The sequence below is a fragment of the Helicoverpa zea genome, chromosome 21 (genome assembly GCF_022581195.2).
Source record: "Helicoverpa zea isolate HzStark_Cry1AcR chromosome 21, ilHelZeax1.1, whole genome shotgun sequence".
NCBI classification, from domain to species: Eukaryota; Metazoa; Arthropoda; class Insecta; order Lepidoptera; family Noctuidae; genus Helicoverpa; species Helicoverpa zea.
This window is the reverse complement of record NC_061472.1, coordinates 8,841,363-8,858,065: the sequence shown is the minus strand read 5'-3', so window position 1 is coordinate 8,858,065 and position 16,703 is coordinate 8,841,363. Positions and strand designations below refer to the sequence as shown.

Sequence of the window (16,703 nt, the reverse complement as noted above, 5' to 3'; positions counted from 1 at the left end):
GCTGTATCATAGATCACAGAACCAGTACACTTAAAGAATTAATACATTAAAGGTACCGATTATAATAACAAGCCGACAGCTTACGATCCCCGAGCGGTCGAAAGTGATATTTTTTCCTACATTACTATCAGCGCACCCATATACATTTGTGTCGTATTAAATCGTAGCGCACGCGCGGGGCCCGTCGAGAGTGAAACAATGGCGGCGAGGCGCTCCGCGACGGACGGTCACGCGCACATCTGTCATGTCTTCCCAACAAGACCCCCGTGTGAGACCATTTTAATATAGTTCGTATCTATTTTAATTTGTTGGAAGATTACCTGTTGCGGGATCAAAGAAAGTATCTGCAATTTTGTTTAGCGAACAACGAGATTGCATCGTGCAATTTGCATCAGGAAAGTCTGAGTGAAGTCTAATTTGTCCAGACTTTTTTATCAATTACGCCATGGCTTTCTGACATGACTCATGAACTAAAGCTAACATCTATCACCAAACGGCAAAACATCAAACAAAAGCCACAATAGACATGAAAAAGACAGCAACAGGCATGATGACAAATTTTTAAATTCCTTTGTATGATGTAGGTATACGTCTATTTTATATGAAAAATTATTAATTTTAAGAAAATGCGAAGTTTTTTTATCAAATAATTGCATTTTTCTCTGTCCACTTTGAATCCGGCGCGAAAACGCTTGTCAGTGTCATGGCGTCACTTGTGACGTCACGACTGAAATTACAAGACGCAAGTAAACAACGCTCGTGCAATAATTAAGTTTTTTGTGTTATTAAATATGAATTCGAAAGTGCATAGGTGTTGTGGGGTCCCCCAGTGTAAGAACACATCCAAAACAACTCCTGATAAGTTATTTGTGTACGTTCCTCACAATAAAAAAATACGAAACAAGTGGCTTAAACTTGCAAGGCGAGATTCAAAAGCAATATTGCCCAGGGTACAACTTTATTTTTTTGTTTTATTTTTTGCGTTTCAGCTGTACGTAACTCACAGCGTCATCACCAAAGGATGGCCTGGAGGACCTAAAAGAAAAATCAATTTATAAATAAAGGGTAGAACCATGATAATAGATTTCATTAACATTTACACCTGATAACAAATACATTGTCAAAAGTAATTTTAAGGAATTATTTATAACTAAAATTGTTTTTAATTAAACTAATATTCTAACATAGAAGTTTTTTTAATTAAACTAATACACTTACATGGAAGTTTTTTTTAATTAAACTAGTATACTTACATGGAACTTTTAACATTTCTAAATTCAGCTGAACAAAAATCTTTATTTGATGCGAAAAACTCTCCCAGCATTATGATATCAATTCTAGGCAAATTAGCGCTGTTTGCCTTGATAAATCCGGGCTCCATAACTCATGTTATAAACAATTAATTAATTAAAAACAAAGATTGCAGTGGAAGTTCACAATAACGAAATGTGACGTTCGCGCGCTTTCGCGCGAGTTGTTTTCAGAGATGACGTCACGAGCTCTGATTGGTGTTCAAGATATCATGGCGGATTGCCTTATTTCGTAATTTTATTTTATAAAAATACATATTAATCACATTATTAATAAAGAAAACAATGCGCGTTTTATATTCCAAGCTTCAAGTTTAATTTAATAAATATATTATTTTAATGATTTTTGATTACTGTCATCATGCCTACTGTCAATTGCAACACCCAAAAACTCATCGACGAATATCAATCGACGTCGAAGCGACATTTACTGCGTCTCGAGGCGAGCACAATAAAAACCGTACCTTTTTAATAACAACGAGCACCATTGTGCTGTTGTCGTCACAAATCATGTCCAAAATGACGTTCAGTTAATTTGGAAATTGGCAGAGCCGTGCGAACTAATAAACGGAGTCAGAATTTTTTTGGGTGATGGGATCGCTCGTAATTGAAAATATTGTTCCTTAAAAAAGGAGTGTGTAAAAAAGAGCAAATATTTTTGTTCTGGAGTGCCAGCACGATGACGCCACAAAATGATCGATTATGAAAATCCAATGAGAATAGTAATAGTTGTAGATAAAACATATAGGACCTCTTTCAAGCCAAATGAAACAATGTAATTTTGAAATAACATACTACGTAATTCTACTAATTGTTGTGGGAAAAGTCAAGCAGACAACAAACTGAATTCATTCGCGGTAGAACACGAATTTTGACAGCTTGCATCGCGCCAAATTCGGCAGATGCGTCCGCGCAGGGGAACATACTGCCGCCCTCAATCATTGGCCCGTGACAGACGGGCGTTTTTGATCGATCGCCTTGACTTTGACAGCGAGACAAAACCCATGTTTTGCCATGTTCGAATATGTACTGCGCTTGCGGCTCCTGTCCAAAAGACTCAAATGAACTTATTCTGCGGGCTTCGAATCTGATTGTTTGATGAGGGACACACAGTTTATGACGTTTTGTGGAACAATAGCGACTGTAGACTGTCCGAAAACAATCGATCATCGTATAGAAAACCTAATACAGCTTATTCGAAAATAAATGGCTGTTTGTTCAATAAAAACTGTTTATTCAAATCTATTCCATGAATACAAATATGTTAAGACCCCTTCCGACAAATGAAATGTCTTAATATTGAAACGGCGTAACGACGGCCGTGTAGCGACGGCTTAAGAATACGTATGTCGCTACCCCTTCTTCCAGTGGGTGTCGTAGAAGTCGACTAATGGAGTAAAGAATGCACCGAACACCAGTGTGAGAGAAGGAAAACTCGGAAAAAAACCCTCTATCAACCCGTCTGGCCAGCGTGATAGCAGTAGGCTAAATACCTTCATGAGCAGCACAAAAAAGCCACGGCCCCTAGTTCCCGGCAGTCCCGCTATTCCCGGTCACGGTGGCGACCGTGGTTACGGTGGGACAGGGGGTGCGAAGAATCTCCGGGTTACGGGAGGCCACCAAACTAAACTGACTCTTGCGACGTACAACGGCCGCACGCTACGGCTTGACTCGCATCTGGCGCAACTCGAAGTGGAACTTGGGAAGATTAGGTGGCACATATTAGGGTTATGTGAAGTTCGAAGAGAGGGGGAGGACACCATAACCCTCGAATCAGGTCACCTAATGTACTTCCGAGAGGGAGACCAACAATCCCAAGGTGGCGTTGGGTTTCTGGTTAATAAGTCCCTAGCTGATAACGTTGTGGAGGTGTCTAGTGTGTCGAACAGGGTAGCGTACCTTATCATAAAGCTCACCGATAGGTATAGCCTCAAGATAGTGCAAGTGTACGCACCGACCTCGACACATTCAGACGATGAAGTGGAGGATATGTTTGATGATATATCAAGGGCCCTCCACTTCACTACAAAGACCCATTACACCGTTGTCATGGGGGACTTTAACGCTAAAGTGGGAGTACAGATTTGCGGCGAATCGGCAGTAGGATCCCATGGATTTGGAAGCAGGAATCATAGGGGGCAAATGCTCGTCAACTTCCTCGAACGCGAGGGGCTCTTTTTGATGAACTCCTTTTTCAAAAAGCGGCCCCAAAGGAAGTGGACGTGGCAAAGCCCCGACACTATGACTAAAAATGAGTTTGACTTCATCATGACGAACAAGAAGCACATATTCAGAGACGTCTCCGTGATCAATAGGTTTAATACCGGGAGCGATCACCGACTTGTCCGAGGCTCTCTGAATATCAACTTCAAGGCCGAACGTTTCCGTCTGATGAAGGCCAGGCTCCGACCAACACTGCTCCAAACCATGACAGGATCTGAAACGTTCCAGTCACATTTGGAGAACCGATTTGCCGCCGTGGAAACCACAACAGACGTTAACCAGAACCACGAATATGTGGTTCGGATCCTCAGGGAGGAAGGTTCGAGATTCTGTAACATGCAGCGTAAGGGCAAGAAATCAAAGCTTTCGGAAGAGACATTAGGACTTATGAAGAAACGACGTGAAAACCCGCCTGTCACTTCGTCAGCTAAGCGAGCTCTAAACCAAGAGATCAACAAGCACGTACGACGCGACCTCCGGTGCTCCAATACTCTTGCCATTGAAAGAGCAATTGAGCTGAATCGGGGGTCAAAGGTGTTCGTACAATCTCTTGGAAGAAGCCACTTGACGAAGCTGACCACAGCAAGCGGAGAAGTCGTTTCTTCGGTGCCGGCAGTCCTTTCGGAAGTGGAAAATTTCTATGGCCGGTTATACGCATCGCATGCATCCCGACCTGATCCCGGAAATGAGGATTCTAGAGCCACATTAACACGCCATTTCACCGAAGACCTGCCAGAAGTCAGCAGTGGCGAAATCGAGATCGCTCTGAGACAGCTCAAAAATGGGAAAGCCCCTGGCGAGGATGGCATTACAACAGAGCTACTAAAAGCAGGAGGAAAGCCCGTACTGGGGGAGCTCCAGAAGCTTTTTAATGCCGTCCTGTTTGAAGGGAGAACTCCAGAGGCGTGGAGTAGGAGTGTTGTCGTCCTGTTCTTCAAAAAGGGAGACAAAACCCAGTTGAAGAACTATCGACCCATTTCCCTCCTAAGCCACGTCTATAAGCTGTTCTCAAGAGTGATCACGAACCGACTTGCGCGAAGACTCGACGAATTCCAACCACCGGAGCAGGCTGGGTTTCGGAGCGGATACGGCACCATAGACCACATCCACACAGTGCGGCAGATTATACAGAAGACCGAAGAGTATAATCAGCCCCTGTGTCTAGCATTTGTGGACTATGAGAAGGCCTTTGACTCGGTTGAAATCTGGTCTGTTCTGGAGTCCCTGCAGCGTTGTCAAGTAGATTGGCGATACATCCAAGTGATGAGATGTCTCTACGAAGCCGCTACAATGTCCGTCCAAGTACAGAATCAGCAAACAAGGCCCATACCGTTGCATCGAGGAGTGAGACAAGGGGATGTTATTTCCCCGAAACTGTTCACTAATGCAATGGAGGATATGTTCAAGACGCTGAACTGGAAAGGACGCGGCATCAACATCAATGGCGAACACATCTCTCACTTGCGATTTGCCGACGATATCGTCATCATGGCGGAAACGCTGCAGGACCTACAACAGATGCTGAACGACCTGGCTGAATCTTCTCTACGCATCGGCCTACGGATGAACTTGGACAAAACCAAGGTCATGTTCAATGAACATGTTCTACCGGAACCGATAGCGATACACGGCGCCGTTCTCGAAGTTGTTCGGAAATATGTTTACCTCGGGCAGACATTGCAGTTAGGTAGAAACAACTTTGAGGACGAGGTGAATAGGAGAATTCAGTTGGGTTGGGCTGCATTTGGGAAGCTACGTCGAGTCCTAACATCGTCGATCCCACAGTGCCTAAAGACAAAAGTCTTCAATCAGTGCGTCCTACCTGTCATGACTTACGGAGCCGAAACGTGGACACTGTCGGTGCGGCTGGTTCACAAGTTTAAAGTCGCTCAGCGGGCTATGGAAAGGGCTATGCTCGGCATTTCTCTGAGGGATCGCATCAGAAATGAGGTAATCCGTCAGAGAACCAAGGTCATCGACATAGCCCACCGAATCAGCAAGCTGAAGTGGCAGTGGGCTGGCCATATTAGCCGAAGAACCGATAACCGTTGGGGTAAACGAGTTCTGGAGTGGAGACCACGCCTCGGCAAACGTAGTGTAGGACGTCCTCAGGCACGGTGGAGTGATGACTTGCGCAAGGCGGCTGGCAGGAGCTGGATGCGAGAAGCCGAAAATCGATCTCAGTGGCGTGCACTTGGAGAGGCCTATGTCCAGCAGTGGACTGCGATAGGCTGATGATGATGATGAATATTGAAACAACAAAAAATACTCTTACAACAATTTATTCAGGTTGTGTGGGCGAGTACTGGATGAAAAGAATTCACTTAAAATCAAATAGCTTTCACTGGGTGCATGCAAATGGGCCGGTTAAGGTATCTATTAACAAACTAAGTACACGTCGAAATTGATGTTGACTTCAAAGGAATCCATTTTTTACCAGTCTTAAATCTGTTACAGTTACACCGATAAAGAGTTACCAAACGTGTTCGGAACCTTCCATGTAACTTCGAGGTATATCAAAATGTTTGTACCGAAGGCCTCGACTCCCTAGATCAGATAATCGTTCCATATTCTCTAAACACAATAGGGTATCGTTGGAATGTCACAACATGTCGAGCGAAGATCTTTTTATGTCCGTTCAAAACACGGCCGCTCCCAAATTAGACAGCAATTTATGTATCAAAAGCTATAAAAAAATTTTACAATGCGGTGTACTACAAAAGGCGACAAATCCCACGTATGTTGATCGCACAATCATGCTATTATGACCCTCCTTGAACTGTGTTTGGGGATTGAATGCTCATCATTGTTGCAATTTGGAGATGGCCATTACAATGACTTAGCGACTATTACTCTCAGGACAACTTGAAGGTGGCGACGTAAACAAATCTCGGTTATATTTATAGATATTGAACCTGAACTTCAAATATTGCACGCAGCTTCTGTTGGTTAAACACGCAGGTTTATTTGTTGAGGATTTTAAACAAAGTTGTTTGAACTAAATCAATAATACATTGATCGGGTACACAAAACATTCAAATTCTTTATCCGTTAGTCAATCAGGTAAATTAATTTTCCCATTGACAATTGAAATGCATGAATCGAATAGCTTCAAATAAACTTGTTGCTATTTAGGCTACTGGGTGTTAGAAGCTAAAATTGGCTCTGAAACGAGGCTTGGGATTTACAACAAAAAATATCTTAGCATCGGTCCACTGCGCTAGTACTTAAATATAGGCACAGAAGAATACCGTTAGTTCTAAGAACTATTACAACTCACGACTTTTTAAGATGTAAAAATCAGTCGTATAGTAAATTAAATCTACGGAAGATAATGAAGTTCAGACTTTTACGACCGATTTTTACGGCAAGTTTATCCGCTTCTCAACCGTGTTGTGCTCAATTGTCTGATCACTGTATACAGAACTAGTGATTGACCACTCATTTTTATTGACTACATTAACTTAAAGTGAAGTACTACAGGCTTATTAGATAGTGCTGAATAACAAGGTAACGATGACGCACAAATCCAACGACTCCCATAACATCGAAATCGTATCGCAAGCTCTAAAGGGCCGACTTGCCGAAATGAATTAGTAAATCGGCGTCGACATTCCCAATGCGTCCCGTCTCACGAGTAAAAAGAGCGGCGACAATGTCTAATTTATTTATGAGAATCGGTAGCCCCTCACAATGGAACTTAGAAAAGATCTTCAAATGGGCAAACAAAGATAGCGTCAATCCTTTGAAGGGAGACGGTTTTAATTAATAAAGGGTGCGTAGACAATAAGATGTTGAACGCCCTGAAAATTGGCTTGATGAATTATTGATAGAGGAGCCAGCGTTTATTGTTATTGAATGTTTGATGATCCTTGAAGCCCCCTGATCTTTGTTTTGGTGTTCAACAATGAATCAGTACTTCTTTAGATTACGAGGGAAAGTTAACAAGTTATTAACGAAGATTGTGGATTTCCTTTTAGTGACACTGCAAAGAATACGTTATTTTGTTCTTGCTAGTAACATATAATTTGTGCATTTAAAGGGAATGGCACTATATTCGTAAAGTTTAATGATGTTGTTCGTGTTAGTCAATTTTTGTTTCTCATTAGCTTTGGAAAGTCTACAGGTGTAAAATATACTTGTAATTGCCAATGTTGCCTGTGGCCTGTTTTGTACATAGGTTAAGTATGATTAGCTCTCTGCATAAAGCTTATAACTATCTGTTAATTTTAAGTCCCTACCAAAGCCTGAGCGCGGTTCTTCATTATAAGTTTACCAATGTTAATAGATTTTATTATAAAGCGAAATCTTATATTCGATTTATTATATTATCTGTATGTCACAACATGTGTCCCTGTTTTGTTGTTTTGCCCTGTTCCAACTTAATCTCAGCTTATTAAAAAGTCAATGAGATGGCATCGTCGACGCTCGTTACATCATCTCCCCTGATTTCCTGTCAAAATTATTAATCTATACGATTTCTCTCATCTTAAGCTTTTGTCTGGAGTGTCACATTTATTTCCCACAATGACGCAACTTGAACCACATACTTGAATAACCACAGCATGTTAACACATTCTCGATACCATAGCGCCAGTCATACGCGATATTTCATTAACTCATGCAACCGTCATCTATGCGATTACCAATACCGACATTATTATTTCCATCCAAATGGTTGCTTCGTGCCAAGCAAGTAGCAAACCATTCCCAAACTTACGACCAACGCCTAAAGCTGCTTTAACATTTTAATTAGCTGCAAACACATCTATGTACGAACCAGATAAAATAATTAGATCGTCAGTAACCGCTTGTCCGTTAGTACAGGTTTGTATCCATCTTATTAGACGTCAACGCATCGTGCTCTAACTAATGTATTTTTGCAAATGATCCGCCCTCTCATTTGGTTATGTTAATTGATTTAATTGGAGCCCATAATTCAGCTTTTGAAATGGATTTGAATAATCGGTCATTAAAATTGCATGAGTATAATATTTACTACATCTGTCTTCTCGTAAGTGGATGTAGATTTAAGTAGATCTGTTGAATCGCTTAGAGGCTGGTTCTCATTGCATTGAATGTTTCCTATACCTCTTTCGGTCACAGTAATTGGATTTATGGACTAAAGTATTTAAATTCTCGCGTACATGAACAGAATTGGAACACTTCCCTTGTATTCTAAACGATAACAACTCACGAGTTTCTCTAATACAACATTTACTACTTAATTTCTGTATAAAATCGAGATTATCCTGTTTCGTTGTGGTCCAGCTTCATGATAGAAGATTATTGTTGTCTCACATGCCAATTTGATAGCTAATAAACGATGGACCGTCTACAAATATTAGTGTTCGTCATCTAAACACTGGCTGTGCTAATATTTGGGTTGAAACAAAAAATGAAGGCAGGCGAAATCAAATCGCGTGGATAAATTTAATGGTAGAACAGAGATATTATGTTAATTCAGTCATTAAGTCAATGGGCTTCTACAGAAATTACCGGTGGTCCTACTATATTATTATCGTGTTTTTTGTGAGCCACTTCATTATCCGTTGTTTGTTCAGCGCGGCTTTTCAACATAATCATTGCGGCGACGATGTGTTCAAACTTGTATTTTAGTCTGTTTGATGGCTTTATCAGTGAAAATTGATAGTTACAGTCTCGCTTCGAGATTTTTTGCTGCGCCTCGTAAAACGGTCTTATTGTTTAAATTGCCGTAATTTTCGGCAATCTCTATGATCGCCACCCAGTTTTCTATTATAACTGTTGTGTTAGCTATTAGCTACCGTTTAAGGATCACAAGAAATGGTTATCTCATCATTATAGTAAACGGTTTATGAGGATTATATATAGACATGACAATTCGATTTGAAGTCATTATTCTTTTAGTTGAAAGCTTCTTAGAAATGTTACCTCAGAAGCTATTGTAATCGCAAATTGCTATCAATGCTCATACGTGTAATAAAAAGTTTTTGCGCGTGTCAATAGCTATTGAACTGTATCAAAGATGTTGGAGTCGATTAAAAAAATATATAATGAGCAAATTCGTTTGATGTGTTTCGCTCGAGGCAGTACAACGTTTGTTAATGAGAGCTTCGGGAATAACTCACAAACTGACAATACGTGTACGATTTCGAAGGTCGTATATTTATAATCAATTTGTTCCAATAAATTCCATTTGGGTGGCATTTGGAGCAGTTTGATTTGTGTAGTCATTTGTTTGAAATTACCATCACCAGAGCTGCTATGGCTATTAATAATTTTAATACCTCTGCTTAATCTTGATTTTTAATTTTATGGATGTTTAATGTAATGTTGGCGCTTGTGGGGTATGTAAATTGCAACTTAAAACCAGCTTTTTCATCGCCATTATATAAAGGAGCCGCTGAGAAAACAATGCCTAGCATAGAACTGCTATAAACATTTTATTGTTCAGCCATTGCATAAAAGGGCTCCATGAAATTACTACAACGTTTTTGTAAAGTAAACACGTTTCAAATGCAAATGATAGTTACGTTATCTTCCTCAAACACTTGAAATCATAAACTCATTGCTTATTAAGATCTTACGACGCCATTACAATAGTCATCTAGTAGATATAATTGATGAGTTCATTGCTCTCACGTAACAAATTTGCATTACTCTTGAGTAACAGCGTAAGTATATGAATTGATTGAAATTTACAGCTTGCCAAATTTTTATTGAATGCCTTCGAAGGCCGATTCAATGTTGGTAGAGATTGACGTGGTACTTCGTAAAAGGTTAGTGGGTATATTACACTTGACCCGTTTTGAATTGAAAATAGGCCTGTTATGTATTCATCGCTGTTTTAAGAAGGATGTTGTTTGATGGCTGTTGTGATGGCGATGATTCATTCTGTTATCGTAAGTTTCATATTTAGGATAGTTCGTTGTCTTTACGGTACGATGATGAAGTTCATGTTTATTACAGTCACAAACTTCGTCTCTTATCTCTTATGTGTGGTTTTATTTACTTTGTTCGAGAAACTGGAAATAAATGATTGATGAGGGGCTAAACTTTTGCTTGCACATGGATCATTGATTATGCATGCGAGGCCATTTCTGATGTATAGTACACACAATAAAAAGTTTGTAATCTATCATTGAATATTGAAGAGTCTCTATCAACGTCATCCAAAGCTACAAAGATCATTGGAACTTTTCCTTCTGCACTATAACACTTTAGCGTATTCTTACCATTGTTATTATTTTCAGTTTGCTTGCGACCTGGAATAATAAGCCTATCTGAGGGCACGGCAGTGCCCCAGCCAAGACTCGAGCAAAGCGGGCACGGCCGTACCATCTTTTCTCGGAGCGTTTCGCGGCTATTTCAGCCCTCTGTATCTTCCATGTGAACAAAGCTAGAAGTTTAGGTTTTCGATGACCAAGAGTAAGTATTAGAACAAGCTCAGTCTCAAAATTACAAGATATTTGAATAAATAGTTTACGAGTTATGAGCGATCAAAGTTACACCATTTTGTCACTGACTCACTGACCGATCATCAAAAGTCTAAGGTACTTCTAGCAAACTTAGAACCTTCAAATTTGGCACCAAGATAGGTTATTAGCTACATATAAAGGGAAAATTATTAAAAAACTTAATAAAAAATAGGAAACAAATTTATATTTGCGGTTTTTCAAGAACATTGTGTATGAATTTTGACTGCATTGATAACTTTGTTATTTATTTATGTACAAAATGTTACTATTTGTTTTATTGTTACGTAGTGTGGTATATTGTTATTATGTATTAAATATACATACATATGAATAAAAAAGCTAGGTTAAAATGAAATGAATAATGATAAAATCTTTCATATTAATGCAGTGCGATAAATACTCCATGCTCGCTCGATAGATGGCGTTGTCCTGGTCTAAATCGCGCTATGGTTTCGTTACATAGCTTAGTATAAGTAGTACTTTAAAAAAAAACTAATAATTTCATGTGATTGCGCCATCTACCTCTGAAATAAATCTCTTTTATTCTTAAAGATATTCGATTCAAAAATTCGTCAATTTCGAAATTTTTTACTTTATTAAAAAAAATGTTGTTTACGTGCTACTTTAGAGGTGTACATATTTAGTTTGTTATACAAGCTGTTGATTTGCATGCGTGCCATAGTCAAGGACGTAATTATACTAATGATTCTCAACCCAAATCAACAAAAAAATTGGTACGAAAATTTTTGATTTTAATTTTTTTTCGGAAATTCGTCAATGTCACCTACCCGTTTTCAAACTCGGCACGTATGTTACTGGCCTCAAAACCGTACTGCTCCCTCACACAAACGCAAACACCAAGCATACGCAACGATTATTCATTAATTTCATTCATAAAATTGGATTACTTCTGAAATACTACGACATTACAATGACAAAAAAGCAGTGCATATTAGCTATTTCTCGTCCACTGTAATTCCAATCGATTATTTACGTATTTTATGTCCTCCTCCTGAAGTATGGCACAAATGCAAATCAACACCTTGTATATTTAGTTAGTTTCATGTAAGTTAATTTAATTTGTTATATACTTAGAGAAGAAAGATACCTACAAAAAATAAATTTGATCCCACCAAAAACATTAAATGTAAAAAAAGCCAATCCTCTACGCAATTCCTCCACCGTAAAAAGTTTTGAGATCGCATAGAAGCCAAGTCCTGTTCAACTTTATTTGTAATAATAAATCAATATTTTGTGACTATATCAGTAGTTTTGTTCACATTACAATAATATTGTCTTGGCACAAGTTAAAAGTCGCTCCTCGTAATAATGTGTAAATACCATTGGATTGATAAATTCTATATGGACATGATTTTACGATTGGACTGATTATGGACTGATTGGAATTTGAGATCACCATGGACTAAACATGCGCCATAGTACATGTGCAGTTCATTGATGTTGGATGATTACTGACTGTCGGTCATTTAGTAACAATTGAATAAATTAAAAGTATTTAATTCTGTGATATTAAACTTCATGTTTGACTTTCACCTCTCCAAGATATGCTGAATTATATTTGTAGTTTATTGTGCTCATGGCCAAGTCAATATTATTGTAAAGTGAACGAAACTATTGATAGAGTCACAAAATATTGATTTATTATTACAAATAAAGTTGAACAGGACTTGGCTTCTATGCGATCTCAAAACTTTTTACGGTGGAGGAATTGCGTAGAGGATTGGCTTTTTTTACATTTAATGTTTTTGGTGGGATTAAGAATCTATCTGTTTGACTTGGTCTTACAGACGCACTTGTATTATTTTTTTCCATTTATTATTGAAACTAGGGCATGCAATTTCGGTAAAACAAAAATTACCGGTAAAAATTCGGTAATAAAAATATTTTTACCGGTAAACCGGTAAAACGGTAATTTTTGTATTTTTTTTAAATGTGATATTATAACAATAAGATTGGGTAGTCTTAAAGCAAAAACTAAATAAATATGCAAAGTATAAGGTGGTAAACGTTTTTTGTGACGTGGGCCGAAATAAAAAACATGTCAGTACCATTCGTACGCGATGTCGCCGACAAAATGCAAGAGAAACGGCTGCGATGGTACGGACATGTAAAAAGGAGTGACACCTGAGGACATCGGCAGTGTGAATGTGAAGTCAATCTCAATATACCGGGTCAAAGGCGCAAAGGCAGGCCGAAACCGTGGTGGTTGAGTGTCGTAATGAATGACATGAAAATCTGCGAACTCGAAGAGAAAGATGTCTATTCAGAAGGATAGAGCGAAGTGGAAGAAGGAAGATACGGAAAGCCGACCCCGTCACAAGACGGGATAAACGCTAAGAATTACCGTAAAAAAATATATTTACATTGAAGTGAAAGCCCTTTTTTATGGTAAATCATCAAAAGACAGACTCTTTCTGTCTAAAACCCATGTTTTTTAGTAGGCGTTTTATGGACCAGGGTCGCGGTAACTCTTTCGAACAATCCCGCGGCCCAGGCAGGCCTTGGCCCTGCTGGGCCCCACTGGGTTTGCTGACATCTCCCTGAGGAGCCCGTGGAACAACGCGCGCCGCTGACACGGGTCTGTTGTCTATGCAGACGGTGGAACGATGAGCTACCCGAACTCACCGCCCACAGACCGACGCCTACGGTGGCTGGGAGTCGTCTCTCGACCCTTGGCGCCCGTGGTGTCTTCCTGGTCGACTATAGCGGCTGGGTTGAGAAGTGCTACTCGCAGTTGCTCCGCCGTCTCCTTCTGGAGCATGACTGCTTCGCAGAAGGAGGCGACGGCTTCCCATTCCCTCTAGCTCCGGACCATGGCTTGAACCAGGAAAGGACGTGAAAGGTCGCCCTTGCCTATTGCCTCGACGACAACACGGCGGTACCCTTCCCAGGCAGTGCACACCTGGACTGTGTGCTCCACCGTGTCCTCAGAGCTGTCCGCATGGTGGTGAAGTAAAAGCCCTTGCTCAGTAAGGTCATAGAGTAGGTAAAATAAGCATTAGCTACATTTATACCTAGTATGAGCTGACAGCTATGAGGAAAAACAGAATAACCGAATGAATACAATTTGTTTAGATTTTATAAATTAAGATGAGAAAGAAGATTTGTATCTAACCTAGAGATAGTTAAGGACACACAAGTTTACTTTCCTAAAAAACAGCAACTTTAACACTCTTACAATACGTAATGTATGCAACATTACATTATATTTAGGCTACATAACAAAGATTTGACGTTAAATGAACAATTCCTATATTTTATCAGAAAAACGTAAAAACCGGTAAATTACCGGTTTCATATTATTTTTACCGGTAATTTAAAACTCGCAAAAATGGGCGATTTACCGGTAAAAACGAAACCGGTTAACCGGTATTGCATGCCCTAATTGAAACCATATACAAATCACACACTACTTAATTATTGTTTATATTCGAATCTACTACAAATAATAATTCGTTAATTAGACCAACGTTTAATATTATGCCAATAATTTATTCTAAGAATCTTCATTGTATAGCTCGAAGCGAAATGGCCGAGATTCTTTGAAATGATCAGAGAAAAAACATTGGAACACCGTGAAATTAAAATCAGGTGTGCGAAAGGGATGGTTGGCTACATCCTATTGTTGTCCCTTTCTTAATTAAGGAAATAAAGTTGTGAGTAAAAGCGAAGCGTATGATTTGCAATTATCTGGTATTGCAGTTAAACGTGATTGTAAAACAAAATAATTGAGACTCATTGTTTTATTTTGTTGGCCTCATTGCTACTTACTATGTTTATGGGGACAATGATTCTTGGTTGGAGTAAATCAGGCAATGTTTGTCTTGGGAGTTTTCCTAGAACGTTGACGGGCATAAAATTTCATTTAGAACATTTGGCGAATCATGTGACTGTGTGTCCGTTATCATTGCTATGATTTCTAAACTCATTTTAATTTCATCGTTCTTATTAAGATCTTGGTGTAACTTTGATGCATCACATGTTCTAATTTTATTTTGGGAAGTTTTGGTAGGTCTAAAATTACCTAGCAGCATTTCTCAATGTACATACCTACACGTGAAGATCATTTTCTCTGCGTCCATATATTTCCTCATCTGTTTATCAAATCATGTCAACCAATATTTGTGTAAAAGTCTCCTTGTTTAAACCAGTCTGCAGCAATATTAAATCAACGACTGAAACGGTAATTCCTCAACCATCCGCTTCCTCTAGCTCTCAACAAAATTTATACCTTTAGAAATTGTAGAGAAACCTTGTTCCGTCTTTGTTGTATGCAATCAATTCGTTTGCTAATTAGTTGGCCACGCGAACTGATAATTAAGGCTTTCGCAGTTCCCCCTAAATCATCAGCCGTTGACGGCTCGGCTTGTGGGCGGGGAGACCACACAGCCTTCGAAGCGAACTAAATGGACCAATCTTACGGTGCCAGACTATCTTAATTAGTGCTATCTATGAGGAACGTGTTGAGCCTATAATTTCTGTCAAATGGAATAGGTATAGGCAATCTTGGGTTATTTTGTCTGGGTTCAAGGAACTACTGGCCTTGTCCAGGACATAGACAAATCTTCATGCTAAACATTTTTTTCTTGGAGGGGATCTACTTCTGCCGCAAAATGTGATCCAAAAATACAAAGTTCGCATATTCATTATAGCAGTCTTCAAAAGGCAAAGTTAATAAGAATCGCCTCAAGGCCATTACTTGCATCATAGGCGGTAATCCAGCAACCTGTCATAGCACTGTTCCAAGCTCTGATCAACCTGCTAAACGATAGCACAATATTAATATCGCCGTAGGTTCTGTTTACCCCATAAGGGATAAACGTGAGCTATATATCAAAGCCGTTCATTGGCGAGACATAAATCACGGACAGAAACGTACCGCCAAGTTACAGGCGGTTTTGAATTGAAGAAGTTGAATGAGGATTCTGAGATATAGGTACTGAAGGTATAACTGGTTTAAATTGGCAATGGATTTCTGTTGGAAAATTGAAGGATTAACAATCTAAAGACTAATAAAATATACGTAAGTAAATATATGTGTTTGATTTTTCAGTGAAGTTCAACATCAATCAACCTCTAGAACTAATGGCACATTTAAAGCAGCATGATCTCTTATTTTCTTCTAAATTAAAAGCAAAGGAAAATGCTGATGTGAAACTTTGCTAAAACAAAAAAGAATCTTACGTCTGCATTTTACAGGATATGTAGTAACTCACACATGCCTTATATTTGAGTGTCTTGATCACCAAATCACACAAACATTCTGAATCATAGGTGACAAACCAATAGAACAAGATTCGATAGAATTCGTTCTAGTTTGGTCACGCACGTCACAGCTCATAGACAAGCCATAGCAATAAATCGATGGTAATGGCCTGCCCCATGACCACAAGCAATAACAAACAACACAATTGTTCCACTTTGAATGTCCCATACAAACACCATGGAACCACGGTATAATTCAAATTTAATGTGGTAACTGATGACGGAAATCGGACATTATTATGTGGAACTCAGCATGGGCTGTATTGGGAATATTGGATTAAGGTAAATGCAAGTAAATTGTCTTTATTTACTTTGTATTAAAATGTCGTTACATGTGGGCTCTGTTGGTATAAAAAAGTCAAATGTACATGAAAAAGAAATAGACGTAGATTGAAAATTATTTATAAGATAACTTTATGTGTTA

General features: G+C 39.2%; 1 protein-coding gene across 2 annotated transcripts in view; it reads left to right on the top strand.

Moving 5' to 3' along the window:
• The window catches only part of LOC124640822 (calcium uptake protein 3, mitochondrial), an 82,711-nt gene that overhangs the window by 14,680 nt on the left and 51,328 nt on the right, over positions 1–16,703 (top strand). The window lies entirely within an intron of this gene.